This window comes from Palaemon carinicauda, chromosome 30 (genome assembly GCF_036898095.1).
Source record: "Palaemon carinicauda isolate YSFRI2023 chromosome 30, ASM3689809v2, whole genome shotgun sequence".
Classification (NCBI taxonomy): Eukaryota; Metazoa; Arthropoda; class Malacostraca; order Decapoda; family Palaemonidae; genus Palaemon; species Palaemon carinicauda.
The window spans coordinates 32,152,279-32,171,026 of NC_090754.1; the positions used below are offsets into that span (position 1 = coordinate 32,152,279).

At 49.0% G+C, this 18,748-nt stretch overlaps 1 pseudogene; it reads left to right on the plus strand.

Moving 5' to 3' along the window:
- LOC137623450 (uncharacterized) overlaps positions 1 to 18,748 on the plus strand; it is a 107,222-nt pseudogene that overhangs the window by 15,543 nt on the left and 72,931 nt on the right.

The window sequence follows — 18,748 nt, forward strand, 5'->3', positions numbered from 1 at the left end:
CTGATCTCAGTATTGGTAGTATTAATTTAAGTTTTTATGACTCTCTTAAAATTTTAGGTGTGATTCTTCACAGCAAATTTACTTTTGAGAAACACATAAGGTTTGTATCTCCTTCTATTGCATTGAAAATTGCCTTATTGAGAAAGTTTTAAGATTTTTGGTGATCAATCTATTCTGAAGAAGTGTTTTAATTTTTTAATTCTACCTTGTTTTGAGTATTCTTCTCCTGTCTTGTGTTCAGCTGCTGATTCTCATTTTAATTTGTTAGACAGAAACTTAGTCTATTAAATTTCTTGTTCCTGATCTAGATATTAATCTTTGGCGCCATCGTTCAATTAGTTCATTATGCTTGTTGCATAAGATTTTTCAGAAATCTGAGCATCCTTTACATTCAGATCTTCCTGGACAGTTCCATCCTGTTCGTAATGCTAGGCATGCAGTTAATTCCAATAGTCAGGCCTTCATCTTGAGGCTCAGTACTGCACAGTATTCTAGATGTTTTATTCCAGCTGTGACTAAGTTGTGACCAAGTCGGTAGTCGAATCAGTAGAACTTCAAAAGTTCAAACTTACAGCAAATGTTTTTATTTTGAACAGGCTAACATAAATCTTTTTATAGTTTATATATGACCTATCTGTTTTTATGTTGTTACTGTTTTTAAAATAGTTTATTGTTAATTTTTCTCACTGTTTATATATTTCCTTATTTCCTTTCCTCCCTGGGCTATTTTTCCCTGTTGGAGCCCTTGGGCATAATCTTGCTTTTCTAACTAGGGTTGTAGCTTGGCTAGTAATAATAATAGGATAGGAAATGAAGTGAGTCAGTGGTTTCCAGTGGGATTGAAGTGAGTGAGTGGTTTCCAGTGAGATTGGGGCTGAGACACGGATGTGCGATGTCACCATGGTAGTCAAATTTGTTAGTTGATGGAGTTGTGAGGGAGGTGAATGCTTGAGTATTTGGTCGAGGATTGAAACTGATAGACGAGAGAGATCGTGAGTATGAGGTGAATCGGATGTTGTTTGTGGATGATACTATATTGATTGCACACTCAGAGGAGAAGCTGGGTTAATTTGTAACAGAATTTGGAAGGTTGTGCGAGAGAAGGAAGTGGAGAGTTAACGTGGGTAAGAGTAAGGTTACTAGATGCTCGATAAGGTAGGGTGGTACTAGGTTGAATGGAGTTACTTGAAGTAGATCAATTTAAGTACTTGAGGTCTGTTGTTGATGCAAATGGTGTGAGTGGAAGTAATGTACATCAGAGAGTGAATGAAGGATGTAAAGTGATGGGGGAAGTGAAGGGAGTGGTAAAGAATTGATGGTTAGGAATGAATGTAAAGAGAGTTCTGTATGAGAAAATGATTGAATCAACTGTAATGTATGGATCGGAGTTGCTGAGGAGTATGGCTGGTGTATCTAGTTTAGATAGGGTTAGGAACGAAGTAGTGAGAGTGAGAATGAGTGTAAAAATGACAAATATGGAGATAATTTTTTTCTCCACTAATACAAACCTGAAGTTATTAATGTGGATTATCTTTCAGCAAAGCTGTAAGGTAGCTATTAGACTGAAAAGTGTGAGGTGGCAACCTGCCTAACCAATAAGTGGGTAGCCCAGCCACCTTTATCTACTCATACAGCTTTGAACTACGTCACTTTTTGACTGCAGGAAGGACTTCTAGGGGGACAGATGATGATGGACCAATTTATATTAATAATTCCAGGTTTATTGGTTAAGGAAAAATACAAGTTATCTCCAAATTTGTCATTTGTTCCCATATTAACAAACCTTGTGTTATTTGTGGCATGGACATTGACCCTGGTTTACCTAGTACAGTATTTGACTGTAGTCGAGGGAAACCTTGCCACCTCACTTATCAATAGAGAGTATGATAACAGCCCGAGTAACTCAATTCGTTGAAAGATAGCATATTGTTCCTGAGTTATAGAAACTAGTGTGTCTGGGCAGTCTGAGTGTTGGTTCCACACAGACTTCAGCTGCCATTGCAGGGATCTGATCCAGAGGTGGCCATTTGGAACTGAATGAATCAGAGGTTGGGTGGCCTAGTAGACATAATCATTGTCGAGTCCGTAGATTTTCCTGTCTGAGGTGTTGCCACCTCTCTCAGACTTTGTACTTTGTCGTCTGATGGGAAGACTCTGTTTTACGTTATCTATGATCATACTGAGATATACCAGTCTCTGAGAAGGAAGCAGGGATAACTTCTCGAAATTTATCACGATCCCCAGATCCTGACTAAGTCCAGGTGCATATCTCGGTGATGATTCCCTACCCAACCTAACCCTTAACCACATTAACCTAGATGATACCTTCTTCCATTCCACTACTTAACCTGTCTTTCTTTCACTCAATAAAGCCACAACCTCTCATGCTCTTCCCCTTTCAATCTCGGACACACTACCAGTCATTTCACTGAACATCACTTCACCTTTCCTTTTATCTTGTCTCATACAAGGCCAATACATCCATCCTTCTATTTCAAAACTCTTCCAATCTCACATCTTATATTCTATCGTACTACATTCGTGCACATTCAGACACCCCAAGATTAGAATACAGGGAGCAGGCACTCTCCCACCAGCTCCTCTTCTTTGGTATCTCTGGAAATGAAAATACAGAAGATGAGATTCCCTGTCCCCTCGCCCCGTCCCTTTTAGTTACCTCTTACGACATGTTGGGATACTTTGGCACTATTATAATTGTTGTTATGCCTCCACGGCTGGAAATTAGTTGATCGGTTGATATTTAATGATGATAATGTTAATATTAGTAGTATTAATTTTAGAAATATATGGAATCCTTAAGATAATAGTATTGTGAAGATAACAATTTTAAATCTGTTACTAAATTAATTCTTTATTTCAGATTCCTGATGCAGATAAAATCTTTCATCTACAACAAACCAAATGGCCAATAAGTTGCTGGAACAAGGAGTATAAAAGTCATCCCCCTCTCACGACCCTTCTTCAAAGTGACAGGTTATGTATGAGTCTCAATTAGAGGAATTTTTAGTAGATTTTTTGCCAATAATGCTGATTGAGCTTGAATATGATGTTAGGTTAAATACTTTTTTCAGCTTTGAGGGGTTTTGTGAGTGAGCGCATGTCTGACTAACACCATTTGTTAAATTTTGTATAAGATTAGAATGGACACTTCATTGCACACCATCTTGTACTTCCTTTGTAGTCACCATTTGCTTTGATTTCCAATAGTCACCTCTCCATTCCACCCTGGTAAGGGGCATTGATGTCGATGTACTTAAGTGGTGCAATGAATACATAATTTACTGTCTTTATAGTGTACCTTTGGCTTAACTAGCTGCGTCACTTCATAGCCATCTACTATATTTGTTCTTACTTCCCTTCTCCATTTTGTGTCTAACCCCTGAAAGTTTACATGCTAGTGCTACTGAAAAGTTGCGCTGCCGAATGCCTCCTTTAGCCCCAGTTCCTGACCAAATGGCTCAAAATCTTAAATCTTCCTTATTCCACTCTTGAGTATCCTTAATATTTCCTCTTCCTCTGCCTCTTCCTGATTTGTTGTATGTTAATCCCTGCTCATCAGTATCTTTTGCTAGAGATTCTATAGACATTATATCAGTCTCCTCCATTTTACCTGCCAGTGCTTACTGTGTTTCTGGTATGTATAGTAGTACAAACCTTATGTATCCATTGTAAGTCTATAATCTCTATTCTGATGGGGCGATAAGCAATCTATTCTTATTTATCAATGGTGCGGCCACCCCCTTCTAACCTTTTTCCCATGCCTCTCCATCTTACGTGTCCCAAAGGTAACAGAAATCTTCTACTTCTTGGGTCTTCCTTAACTATTACAGCACTTTTGTATACTGCCCTCTCTTCTCCATTATTCTTTGGGGTATGTATTGGGCTTCAAGAATCTCTTACTTCATCAAGAGCTCCCTGGGTTAATGACACATCTATAATGTTTTTTTTTTAAATGGTCAGAGCATGGTAAATGTCTTAACTGTATATCTTTTGCTTTCATTCCATTTTGTGTTTGACAAATATTCGGATACCCCTACTAGCTTTGAGTAAAATTATAATCTTAGTTAAGGACATCCTCTGCCTTTGCCATACCATCAAATACAGTATATCTATGAACACTCTAATGTTTATATGGCTTCTCTCCTTCTCTCTCAAAGCTTGGCTTTATCAATGTTCTCTCCCAAATTAAAAATTTTGTGTTTTTGCTTTCAATAAGCTTAGGCCTTAAATACTGTAAAAAGTTTTGGGGTTCAGTAATTTAGCAGTTGATGAGAAAAACATCGGCTGCAAATACTTTCCCTTTTCAGTCTTCCCCAGGCTGTGAATTCTTAAATCAGTAGTGTTCTGTAACTGGAATACAAACCACGCTATTTATTAGGGGTATTACTTTCGGCGAAGCTGAAATGACGAGCCATTAAAATTTAGAGAGGGTTAACTACCCACACCGCTAGTTAGCGGGGGATAGGGGGGGTAGCTTTCTACCACTCCCACTCTCACACCAGTGATTTAGCTCACTTTACTTTTGGCTCGGTTGGAGAGTGGTTGTTTCCGCTCTTCCTCCTCGCCTATTCTGGACTGCTGTTAATTTTTGTTTGTTCCGTAACTGAAATACAAACCACGCTATTTAATATGGGTACTGTAATTACTTTCGGCGTAGCTGAACTGACGAGCCATTAGAATTTTAACGAGGGTTTACTACCCCACCGCTAGTTAGCGGGGGGGTGGGAGGGGGGTAGGGAGGGTAGCTTGCTCCCCCCCCTCACACACATCTGTGCTGAGCTCACTTTGCTCTCGGCTCGGGTGCTAGACGGACGTGTCCGCTGTCACCCTTGCCTTCTCTGACAGCCATTTAACTGATCTTTTGTTTGCTTTTTCTTTGACAGTGTTTGTGAAGTTGGCCTCTGCGATGCATAAGTGTCCCGGTTTACCTGACCGCCCTTGTGGAACTTATATGTCGGGGGTCGAAACGGACCTACACACCTTGTGTCCTTACTGTAGTGGCCAACGGTGTGATAAGAGTAACGTATGTGGTGAGTGTAGGGAGTGGTCTACCTCCCAGTGGGAGAGGTTTTCCCGGCGCTGGAAGAAGAAGTCCAGGCGGGATGTTTCTCCTTCGAAGATTTCTTTGAAAGGAGAAAATCCCAAGGGCTCTTCTTCCGTGCCCCAAACCTCCTCCGAAGCTCCCACTCGATCGGTTTCTTCCGAGAAACTGTCGAGTGGTAGCGTAGGCCGCAGTTCTGTTGACCGATCTCGGGGTTTGGGAGAGGGAGTTGCCTCCCATAGCGAGGCAGCTCCTCCTCCTCCCCCGGAGGAGGAAATTATTTCTGATGTTAATGTAACTAATCATGATTTGTTGTAGCTTTGGGCTTTCTTTGGGGCTTGAGGGTTCGCCCTCCAAGGAAGCCTTGTTTGACATGATCAAATTGGGAGCAGCTGTCAAACAATCGCCGACTTTAGCAGAGGTCGATCCTCTGTCTATCGTCGACGTTGTTGTGGCAGAGGCTTCTGATGAGTTGTATCAAACCTCTGCTCCTGATGTTGCTGATGTAGCTGAAGGCTTAGTTCCCCCCTCCTGTAGATTATTGTATATATTATCTTTCATATATGTACCCTTTACTATTCATAAATTCTGTCCGTTGCAAACGCATGCGCATGAGTCGCACTGTCAGCACTCCGTGCATGCGCATAGATAGTCGTCTTGCTTCTCTTGGCACGAGCTGTACGCCTTGCAGAGCACCACTGTTCATAACCCCTTGCTGTATGGAATAAATGCATTCTACGACTCGGGATTTTACTTCTCCATTTCTGCAATCACCTGTCTTCATTTACAAGACATCATCACCTATCACCATGGCGCAGTGACTAAACCATTCAGCATTTTAAGGGAACACCGGAATCCAGCATTTGCATCGAGCCGCCATTGCCCATTTCCCCTCGACTACAAGTGGATTTTACAGTGTCTGTGCTTTGTTTGCGAACCGTTCATGCAGTGCCAGTGCAGTGTGGTGTTAGTGATTTTATGTTAGTGGGTAATATTTCTCTTGTGTGTCGAGCCCTTCATGCCCATATAAGACCCCTTTTACCCCTACTCATCACAAGAAAGCGAGGTGCATCCACCCTCTTTCATCACCGGAAACGCACTGCCAATTGCCGCTGCCCAGCCTACCCGTCGCTCCTCCCCACCTCCCAGGAGCCCTCCCATGCTCCTCCCCCGTTGCCATTTGCCACTCTACTTACAGTAATTTTTTAAATAAAAACGGTAGAAAGTCTCTTTTATCTTTTTATCTTTTCATTTAAACTATGGGTGACAGCTGAAAACGTTTCGTCATGTCGACTACCTCATATCAAGACGAGTCTGGGGATATGCAACATGACCAGGACAATGAAGACCGCCAGTTGCCTTCACACCCAGGCTCACCAACAGACCGTCGAACCCCACCAGCCTTCTCAACGATGGAAACCCTGCCTTTACTCTCACCACACCTGACTATACCGCCTCCAACAGCTACAGGTGGGGAGTTAAGGCTCCTTATCAAGTACCTGGAGGAATCTCGACAGGCCGAGTTGGCTACACGTCGGAGAGAGGAGGATCAACGTCGCCACGAGGAAGAACTACGTCGCCAAGAGGACAACCTAAGAAGAGAGGAGGAAGCCCAGCGTTTCACCGCCCTGTTGCAGCTACTCATGGTCAACCCTGGCCACCAGCAAGCAACACCACCGGACTCGCAACAACTTCCTACTCAATCGTCAGTGCCTTCAAGTTCCCAGCACCCACTCCCACAGAAAGCCATCGCCCAGACCCCACCGCCCTTACGTCCCGATGCCACATACCAAGTGTTTAGGGAATGGCGTAGACGCTGGGATGACTACAGTGTGATGGTGGACCTAGGGACTTTATCTACCAGGAAGCAGCTAATACAACTTCGTATGTGCCTCAGCCTGGAGACTCAAAGAATACTGGAACACACACTCAACGTGCCACCAGACACAGATCGGAGTGTGGAGGAAGTCTTAAATGTTCTCCAGGAACACATCAAGAACCTGCGAAATGAAGCTTTACGTCGCAGGGACCTGCTTTCCTGCAAACAGAGAGAAGGGGAAAGCTTCAGCGAGTTTTACGTCAGACTGAAGCACGTAGCAGAGGAAATCGACGTCTGTCCTGGCCAGTGTGCAGTTTGTGAGGAAACTCAGCTTAAGATGATCATCATCATGGGAGTCAGAGATGAGGAGCTCACACAAAAACTTATTGCCCTGGACACCTCAGCTTCATTGGCCACCATGGTCAATGAATGTCGCTCCTATGAGGCCACAAGGACAGCCACCACTGCTATACGTGCCCCTCCTTCTAAATTGTGTGCTGTCTCCACTTACAAAAAAACCAAAGGACATGGCAGCAAAGGTGCTACTTCTTTCCCAAACTTTAACAGGGACACTTCATGCCTTTCCTGCACAAAAAAGCACGGCTCTACAGAAAAGTGTCCAGCTGCTGACAGCATATGTGGAAACTGTGCCGGCAAGGGACACTGGAAGAAGACTTCAAAGTGTCCTGCCAACAAGGCCACGTGTAGACACTGTGGCCGAGTGGGTCACTACGACAGATGTTGCCGACAGCAGATGAATGCCAAGCAGGGCGGCCCACCCAAAGCCACTCCCCCCTCCAGCAGGCCTTCAAATTGTCGCAAGGTTGAGGCCCTTTCCACAACAGCTTGCCCTTCACCGGTACCCGTCTCCCTCGACCTCACCTACAAGGGTGAGACATCCAAGATTATGATGCTTCCAGACACAGGAGCTGACGTATCAGTGATGGGTCCTCAGCACTTGGAACTGCTGCAAATCAACAGGAACGAGCTACAACGTTCTGCCACCTCAGTGACACTCACAGCAGATGGATCACAGATGACACCAGCTTTAGGTACCCTTAAGGCCACTCTGTCTTTGGCCAACCGATCCTGTCATGCCATGATCCAAGTCCATGAAGGTATCCAGATGCCACTCCTGTCCTACGCACACTGCAAGGAGTTGGCCATCATACCGCCAGACTTTCCACGGCCCATCCTACAGGTCGTCCACGTGAACCGATGTAAGGATCTACCCCTCCACGCCGAGAATATTTCCTTAGAACCTTCCCTGATGTGCTTGTGTCTAAGGAGGACCTTAAAGCAGCTCCACTGAGGTCGATGGCAGGACCCCCAATGAAAATTCACCTTAAAGAGGACGCTGTTCCATTCGCCATTCACACCCCACGGCAGATTCCCTATGCTTTCCGCGAACCTGTCAAGATAGAACTAGATTCTATGGTCCAGCAGGGTATCATTAAGCCTTGTGGAGACGAGCCATCGGAATGGTGCCACCCTCTAGTTGTCGTCCCGAAGGCAAAGGGAGTTCGCATCACAGTGGATCTCACCAAGCTGAACACTCAAGTCTCCAGACCAGCCCACCCTTCGCCCACACCCATAGCTGCTGTCCGTGCCGTCGATCCCACAGCCAAATTCTTCACCACTGCGGACGCTCTACACGGTTACTGGCAGATGGAGCTAGCGGAGGAGGACCGTCATCTCACCACTTTCATTACTCCTTATGGACGCTTCCAGCATTGCCGAGGACCTATGGGCTTCGCTGCCACCGGCGACGCCTACTGTTACCGCGGCGACCTAGCTCTCCAGGGTATGAAGAAATGTGTCAAGGTTGTCGATGACATTCTCATCTTTGACGACGACTTACTGTCACATTACCACAGGATCCACGAATTACTCACTCGCTGTTGCAAAAACGGCATCACTCTCAACAGAGATAAGTTCGTAGTAGCGGAGACCCGAGTAAATTTCTGTGGATTCACCCTTTCCGAAGAAGGAATAGCTGCCGATCCAGGACGAGTCACAGCTCTGCAAGACTTTCCCACACCTTCCAACTTGACGGACTTACGTTCTTTCATGGGGTTAGTTAACCAACTGGCAGAGTTCACTCCAGATATCGCCCTGACTGCACAGCCCCTACGCCCACTCATGAGCCCTAAGCGCTCTTTTATTTGGACACCGGACCACGACCAGGCCTTCAAACGTGTGAAGCAAGCACTTTCAAGCCCTCCAGTTCTAGCGTCTTTTGACCCAACTTTGCCAACCATTCTCCAGACTGATGCATCTCGTCTCTACGGAATAGGCTACGCTCTCCTCCAGGACCATGGTTCCGGACGTCTCCGAGTAGTCCAGTGTGGATCCCGTTTTCTCGCAGATGCCGAGACGAGGTATGCGACAATCGAGTTGGAGATGCTTGCTGTATCTTGGGCTCTCACAAAATGCCGTTTGTACCTCCAAGGACTGCCATCTTTCACTCTGCAAACAGACCATCGTCCACTAGTGCCCATTATCAACAGCTACACGCTGGACATGATCGAAAACCCACGGCTCCAGCGAATGAAGGAACGTATGTCACAATACCAGTTTACTGCAATGTGGCGTGCTGGCAAGTCTTTATGCATTCCAGATGCACTCTCGCGCGCACCTGTCAGCTACCCAACGTCTGAGGATATGATCGGCTGTGCTGAAGTAACGTCACTCGTCAGGTCTGTCATCAACGTCGTAATAGCCTCCCAGGAAGAAGATGCCACAATCATCAACGCCGACCGAACTCTACAGGACATGTCAACAGCAGCGCAGGCCGACCCTGACTACGTCCGCCTTCGTGATTGCATTGTGTCCGGATTTCCCACGAATCGGTACGACCTGCATGCTTCTTTGCTACCGTATTGGAAGCTGCGAGAAGCCCTTTCTACTGACGGCACCCTTGTGCTCTATGATGCCAGAATAATAGTTCCTGCCGCTCTACGTCGCCACACACTCGCCAGACTCCACGACAGCCACCGAGGTGTTGAAGCCACTAAACGTCGAGCTCGACAAACTGTCTTCTGGCCTGGGATAGACTCTGACATTGCTAACACCGTTGCTGCCTGTGAGCCCTGCCAAGTCCTACGCCCAAGCCAACAGCAGGAACCTCTTCACAACGATGACCACCCATCGAGGCCCTTCGAGTCGGTATCAGCGGATTTCTTCCAGGTAGCGGGGAAGTCCTTCCTTGTTGTCGCCGACCGCCTCTCCGGCTGGCCTGTGGTCGTCCCTTGCAAGGGCGACACCACTGCCTCCTCAACCATACGGCACTTTTGCCGCTACTTCAGAGAGGTAGGTGTTCCCCTGCGCCTACGCACCGATGGAGGACCCCAGTTTACCAGCAGAGAGTTTGCTGACTTCGCAGAGCGTTGGGGTGTACACCACATAACTTCATCGCCACACTACCCGCAGTCTAATGGACATGCCGAGGCTGCAGTCAAAGCTGTCAAGCACTTGATCCTCAAAACGGCCCCTTCAGGAAACATTGACTGTGAGGCTTTTGATCGTGGCCTCCTTGAGTTACGTAACATGCCTAACCACTCTGGTCGCTCTCCTGCCCAGATCCTGTATGGTCACCCTCTCCGTACGTGTGTGCCCGCCCATCCTCAGTCATTCATGGAATGTTGGCAAGAAAGGGCCCATGATTGTGACCGACGAGCTGCTGCCAGAGCGGCTCAAGTGAAACGCAACTACGACGCCCACGCCCGTCCCCTGCCCAGACTGAATGTGGGCCAACATGTCCGTCTCCAGGACCCAACATCCCATAGGTGGGACAAGATCGGGATTATCATGGGTGGCACGAGATCACGCGAGTACGAAATTCGCCTCCCTAGTGGTGGAGTGCTACGTCGGAACCGTCGCTTCTTGTATCCAGTGCCCAGTCCCAATCAAGTTCCCAACTCTGATCTCCCTGTGGTCCCTAGCTCTGACATGGAAAAGTCATCAATTCCCTCCACAACTTCCCGCAGGTCTCCAAGATTAAACAGGCCTACATAGTGTACAAGGCCCTGGGGCCATTTACGCAACTGCTGCATAATTTTATATTTTATACATTTTATGTTGTTTGCTTTGCACACTATTATTTACTTAGTTCATTGTATGTAACTTGCTTAGTACGTTCAAGATACCTATTTGAACGCAAAAGGGGAGGGGAGGTGTAGATTATTATATATATTATCTTTCATATATGTACCCTTTACTATTCATAAATTCTGTCCGTTGCAAACGCATGCGCATGAGTCGCACTGTCAGCACTCCGTGCATGCGCATAGATAGTCGTCTTGCTTCTCTTGGCACGAGCTGTACGCCTTGCAGAGCACCACTGTTCATAACCCCTTGCTGTATGGAATAAATGCATTCTACGACTCGGGATTTTACTTCTCCATTTCTGCAATCACCTGTCTTCATTTACAAGACATCATCACCTATCACCACCTCCGAACATCTTTCGAGGGAGGAACTAAGTCCAACGGTCTCTCCTGCAGGTGATTCTTCCCCTCGGGGGAGTTCTCTGACAGAGACTCCTCTTCGGAGGACTGCTGGTCAGCCTGCTGACCCCACGGCCCCCAGAGGGCGTATTAGGTGTAAAGCCCGCCTTCCTCTTCACCGTAGAGGGCTTCCTTCGCCTCACAAAGGTGTTAGGAGGCGCCTCTTTGGCTCGTCATCCCCGCAGTCTGCCGCAGAGGAACCTCGTCGTTGTTCACCGACCCTGCCAGCTACATCCCTGGACCTCTCCGCTGATCGTTCGCGATCTCCTTCGGTGGAAGGTCGTCCTTACAAAGGACACGCCACCCTTCCACCCGCCAGACCTGCTGACCTGCTGTCGCCGTTCCTGGCCGCTGATGCGCTGTGGGCGCCTACGAACCCTGTTTTTAAACGGGCATCGGTTCCTTCGGGGCACAAGGGACTTTCTCACATTGTGACTAAGTCCCTTACGCGCCAGGTATCCCCTGCGCGCCGTAGTTCTCCTGCGCGCCAGCGCCCTCCTGCTACAGATTGTGTGATAGCGCGCCAGCGCTCACCTGCTCGCCAGCGCGCCACTGCTCGCCAGCGCGCCACTGCGCGCCCTTTTCCTGATGCGCGCCCATAATTTCATGCGCGCCAGCGCTCGCCTAGGCACCAACGATCTCCTGCGCGCCCACGATCTTCGGATCTGGGCGCCAAGGGGAAGGTAATCTCTTCCCCTGCTCGCCAGTGCGCCATCCTTCACCTACGCGCCATTGCGCGCAGTCTCCATCACGCCCACGCGCGCCCTTCGGTTGCTGTTGCTGATGTGCGCCCTCATGCGCGCCCGCTTGCAAGGGATATATCCCCTGTGCACGCCCAACGTTATCGCCCTCACGAGCTCATCGGGATCCTGTGCGCCCATGTGTGCACGCGAACAGTCGCCTTCGCACATGAGCGCTTATTCAGCATGCTGCGCGCCCTCTGCTGTCACCAGAACGCGCCTCTGCGCGCCATCGATCGCCCGCGTGCCATCAATCGCCCACGTGCCTATGCGTGCCTTCACCTGCCTGCCATCGCGCCCTCGCTCGCACGCCATCGCGCCCTCGCTCGCACGCCATCGCGCCCTCGCTCGCACGCCATCGCTCGCCCACGCGCCAACGCACGCCCTCGCCTGCTCGCCCGCGCTCGCCATTGCGCCCCCGCTCGCCATTGCGCCTCCGCTCGCCATTGCGCCCCCGCGTACGATTTAGGTGGAATTACATCGCGCGACCCCCAGTGCGAGGCTGCAGGATGACGCGCGGCCAGGTCATCGTCATCGCTCCTCCCCCCCCCCCCCCCCCCCCGCAAGTGCAGAACAGCGTGCTCGCCGGAGGGAGGGAGAACTCTGGATAGGTCCAGGAACTTGCCTTCTTCTTTTCAGGCTGACCCTGCTTTGGTAACTCCTCCTAGGGATCGAACGATCCCCTTCCCTCCAGAGGGAGTATCTGACAGCGAAGCTGTCAGTCGACAGCCCTGGTTTGGGTCTCTTGTCAGAGCGGTCGTACAGGCTTATAAGCCTGTTCTCTCTGAGCTGGGACACAAATCGGTGGCAGTTTCGACTCCCCTGAAGAGGAAGAGAGGAGTAGCTGACGTGGTGACTTCTCCAAGGGCGAAGTTGATTCCTTGGAAGTCTTTGAGGAAGGCCTTCCCCTCCCCCCAGACTTTCTCTCCCTCCCATTCGGACGAAGATTTCCCGTCCTCAGGGGAGTCCCGTGAGGTGAGGCGTTTCCTCATCGCACCAATTATGGAAACCCCACCTCGCGCAGAGAAGTCTTCTCAGGTAGGGGTGGAGAAGAGGCTCCCACCATCACTGCTGGAGTCCTGTATCCCTCCCAGGAGGGAGTCGAAGGACTCCAAGACGATTCCGAAGTCATCCTCAAGGATTAGACCAGAGCCAGCCAAGCCCTCGGAGAACGTCCACGTGTCCCCCCGAGAAGAGCCTTTGGGGACAGGAGACTTCGCTGCCAGCCCCTCGGGAGGAGAGCTTCAGGAGTCAGAGCATGCGTTCTGGCAGGTTCTGACCCTTATGAGGAATCTCAGTGGGTTCGTGGACCAAGAGATTCCTCCTTGTGATGGCAAGGACACGGTCCTGGACCAAGTCTTTGGTACTCAAAACCCTCTAGGGCCAGTGCGGCTTTGCCTTGGTCCCAAGGGGTTAAGAGTGCCAGGGATAAGGTCGAGGGCCAGCTCTCCGAGCTTGCCTCCTCCAGCCGGTCCAGCGCCGTTAAAAAATTCCTCCCGCCTCCTCGTGTCCATCAGAGGAGGTACTTCGACATCATGGAGGAGACTTGTTTAGCTCTTCCTTTACGGAGATCCTCAGCCAGGAGAAGGTGGCGAAGTGTGCCATGCCGGCAACTTCGTGGCTGGACATCTGGCTAGGGTCTCTGGGCATCCTGTTACGATCTGAGGACTTGTCCAAGGAGAGTACCAGGAGGGCATGGAGACCTCAGGCACTCGTACCATTGAGTTTCTAGCCCACCAAGTCTCGAACTTGTGGGCTAATACCATCTTGAAACGTCGAGATGGTGTCTAAGAGATTCCACCAGAAAGTCCCCAGCACCGAGATCATCAGGCTCAGACATTCTTCCATCTTGGGGAGGAATCTGTTTGAGCCTAAGGTCTCTGGGCATCCTGTTAGGATCTGAGGACTTGTCCAAGGAGAGTACCAGGAGGGCATGGAGACCTTTCTACTCTCAGGCACTCGTACCATCGAGTTTCTAGCCCACCAAGTCTCGAACTTGTGGGCTAATACCATCTTGAAACGTCGAGATGGTGTCTGAGAGATTCCACCAGAAAGTCCCCAGCACCGAGATCATCAGGCTCAGACATTCTTCCATCTTGGGGAGGAATCTGTTTGAGCCTAAGGATGTGGAGCAGGCAGCTGAGAGGTGGAGGAAGTCCAACCAGGACTCTCTCCTACATAGGGCTTTAACATCAAAGCCCTATAAACCTCCAGCAACCCAGCAACCACGCCTTACCAAGACCACGAAACTGGCAATGGCAGCGAACACAACGGTGTCTAAGCCCTTTCCTGCCAAGGACAAGAAAGGCAAAAAGTCCTCCAGGAGAGGGAAAAATCCTAGAGGGAGTGGCCGAGGCCGCAAACGTTAGGATTTGCAGTCCCCCTGCATGTCCACCAGTGGGGGGATGCCTAAAAAGTTGCGCAAGCAGGTGGCAGCAACTCGTTGCCGATTCCTGGACGATTTCCGTAATCAGTCAAGGATATCGCGTCCTGTTCATAACATCTCTACCGCCCCTGACAGCGAATCCAGTGTCGTTGAGCTCCCTTGCTATGGGATCGGCAAGGGGGCAAGCCCATCGGGCAGAAGTCGAGACCATGTTGAAGAAGGGCGCTCTACAAGTCGACTCTTTCTTGTAAAGAAGGCGTCTGGAGGCTGGAGACCAGTCATCGACCTCTCAGCTCTGAACAGGTTTGTCAAGCAGACCTCGTTCAGCATGGAGACGGCAGACACGGTCAGACTTGCAGTGAGACCGCAAGACTTCATGTGTACACTGGATCTGAAGGACGCGTACTTCAAGATCCCAGTCCATCCATCTTCAAGGAAGTACTTAAGATTCTGCCTAGACAACAAGATCTACCAGTTCAAGGTGCTGTGTTTCGGTCTCTCCACAGCACCTTAGGTTTTCACCAGAGTGTTCACCCTAATATCGTCGTGGGCGCACAGGATCGGCATCCGTCTCCTCCGTTATCTGGACGACTGGTTAATCCTAGCAGACTCGGAGTCAACCCTTCTTCGACACCGAGACAAACTTCTGGGACTTTGCCAAGATCTGGGGATCATGGTAAATCTCGAGAAGTCTTTTCTGCTTCCTACTCAAAGACTGGTATATCTAGGCATGATAATAGACACCAATCTCCACAAAGCCTTCCCATCAGACGACAAAATGGCAAGGCTGAGGAGGGTCGAGAGTCCTTTCTTCAGACGAGAAGAACTCCCAGCCCAATCGTGGTTACGTCTCCTCGGTCACCTCTCATCCCTGGCCCGTCTAGTTCCCAACGGTCGCCTCAGAATGAGATCTCTGCAATGGCGACTCAAGTCCCGATGGAATCAAGGACACGATTCCCCGGACGTCATGATCCCTATGGGTTCTGCGGAACGGACGGATCTTCAGTGGTGGGTGACAGAGGAGAACCTACAAAGGGGAGTGGATCTTCTCGTCCTCCCCCCCGGATTTGATGCCGTTTTCGGACGCTTCAAAGAAAGGGTGGTGGGCCCACGTTCTGCACCACAGGACCTCAGTTCTGTGGTCAGAATCAGAAAAGTGCCTCCATATAAATCTGCTAGAAATGAAGGCCGTATTCCTGGCCCTTCAACAGTTCCAACAATACTTGGCAGGTCACTCTGTGGTGGTTATGAGTGACAACACCACAGTAGTGGCTTACATCAACAAGCCTGGAGGTACCTTTTCAGAGCAGCTATCCCATCTGGCAGTAGAGATACTGAGATGGACCGAAGTCCACTCGATTCCACTATCGGCTCGCTTCATTCCAGGCAACAGGAATGTGCTCGCCGACAGTGTGAGCAGAGCGTCTCAGATAGTGAGTATCGAGTGGTCTTTGGATCATCTAGTAGCCAACAAAGTCCTGACTTTGTGGGGTTCCCCGACTGTGGATCTGTTCGCTACAGCGCTGAACTTCAAGCTCCCGCTATACTGCTCCCCAGTCCCGGATCCCAAGGCACTCTGGCAAGATGCCTTCCAACAACGGTGGGACAACATCGACGTATACGCCTATCCCCCGTTCTGTCTGATGAGGAGGGTACACAACAAGACCAGAATATTGGTCAATCTCTCGATGACCCTGATAGCTCTGCTTGGCATCACGCGGAATGGTTTCCGGACCTTCTGCAACTCCTAACGGAACTTCCGATAGAACTCCCTCCACGACACGAGCTACTCAAACAACCACACGCCAACATTTTTCACAAAGCCATAGCTGCGCTTCGACTTTACGCCTGGAGACTATCCAGCATCTCCTCGCAGAGAGAGGATTTTCGCAACAAGTTGCGAACAGGATGTCTGGACACCTGCAAAGGTCATCCGCAGGGGTCTACCAGGCAAAGTGGAGAGTTTTCTGTGGTTAGTGTGTTGGAGGGGGTATCTCTCCACTCGATGCCACTATTCCAGCAATAGCGGAGTTCTTCATGTATTTGCGAGAAGAAATGCGCCTTTCAGTCTCGGCAGTGAAAGGCTATCGCTCAGTCTTAAGTCTAGCCTTCAGGCTCAAAGGAGTGGACATTTCTTCTTCGTTGGAACTTTCCCTACTCATACAAAGTAATGAACTTACCTGCCCTCAGTCGGAAGTGAGACCTCCTCCATGGAACGTGGTTCGAGTCCTCAGGTCTCTTAAGAGACCTCCCTTCGAACCATTATGCCAGGCTTCAGATCGCCACCTGACTTGAAAGACAGTGTTCTTACTAGCTTTGGCCTCGGCCAAGCGAGTCACTGAACTTCATGGTCTCTCGTATGACATCGCCCATTCAAGGGGATGGGGGAAGGTAATGTTCAGGTTTCGAGTCTTCGTTCTGTAACAGATGACCCAGACCATCTCCTCTGTGCCCAGTAAGGAGTATGAGGCTATATCTTAAAAGAACGGCTGCAGTTCGTCCCCAAGTGCAGGCATTGTTTGTGAGCACTTGGAGGACAAAGAGGAGGGTTACCAAGGATACCATCTCGGCATGGATTCATAAGGTAATCCATCTATCCCTGAATCCTGACCCTCCTCAGTCATGTCGCCCTAGAGCACATGATGTCAGGGGCGTAGCTACGTCCCTGGCCTTTAAAAAGAACTTCTCAGTGACGCAGGTTCTACAAGCAGGGGTGTGGAAGCGTCAGACGACCTTCACAGCCCACTACCTGCAAGACGTGACCCACAGGAGGCTCGATACGTTCTCTATCGGCCCTGTGGTGGCTGCACAACAGCTGGTTTAAACCTCAGGCTCCTTAATGGACATGTAGCAGAAGGTTGAGGGCATTGTTACCCGGTCTTAGTCTGCATGAATTAAAAGGTATGTCTGGCCCTTATTCTTTCCTTCATCCTCCCCTCTCTTGGGGAAAGCAGCATCCTGGGTTCTCTGCACAGCTGACCTCAAACCACTGCAGGTAAACCATGTTTCCCTGTTTTCCTAGTATTAAGCTAATACTGTCACGTCCCCATACCCTGACGAGGTGGTATTGGGAGAGTCCTAGCCTAAGTTTCCATCTAAAGGACTTCAGGTCAACTTCCTAGGACGAGTCACTCTTTCAAACCTTCACACACAGCTTATGTAGGCCGCAGTCCTTGCATAGCAAGGTGCTAGCGAGGTGTAGGGACTCCTTATTGTTGAGTGGTGACACACTCAGATACTGAGTCCCTGGGCAAAGCCAAAAGCCAGTACTGGCCGGGACTTACCACCCTTCCTAAGGGTTGAGTCACCCATATTAAATAGCGTGGTTTGTATTTCAGTTACGGAACAAATGACAAATTCGTAGGTAATTTGTATTTTTCCTAACTACAAACCTTAGCTATTTAATCAAACTTGCCCGCCAGCCCTATCCCCCGTGAAGTCCTACCTCTAAGCAAAGTGAGCTCAGCACAGGTGTGTGTGTGTGTGGGGGGGGGGGGTGTTAGCAAGGTACCCTCCCTACCCCTCCGCTAACTAGCGGTGGGGTAGTAAACCCTCGTTAAAATTCTAATGGCTCGTCATTTCAGCTACGCCGAAAGTAATTACCCATATTAAATAGCTAAGGTTTGTATAGTTAGGAAAAATACAAATTACCTACGAATTTGTCATCTTTTAACTTACTTTTTCTTACATGTATCTATATATATATAATAAAAAAATCTTAATGTTTATGTATACTGTACTGTATATGTATGTATGGAAATGTTGTAAGTTTCCTTTTCAGTGTTTGTGCTGTGCGTGTGATACATATACGACAGTTTCTAAAGACACTTGCACAAGGCCAGGGAACATTCCCTTCTGACCTCTCCCCCCCTTGTTCATCGGTCGTCCCGTCGGCATATAACTACCGTTGACTCGGCCGCTGCCGCAGGGGAATCGTCATCATTTGAACCCTCCTCGTTCAACTGTTGTCTTCTCCTTTCCCTCTTCTTACGGGAAACATGGATTACTGAGTGAAGGGAGTGTGGCCTCTCACGACTGACTACGGTCTTTCTCTTCTCTAGACCGTTCACCTTTCATGGGCTCCGGCAGTGTACTAACTGGGGAAGCGCCTTTCCCGTTCGCTGGTCAGGTTGTGCTTCCGATTGTTTTTCTCTATTATTTAAGTGAAATTATAATTGTTTGTAATTTTAACTTTCCAGCCTCTTCTCTGTGGGGAACACTTCCCTTCAGAGG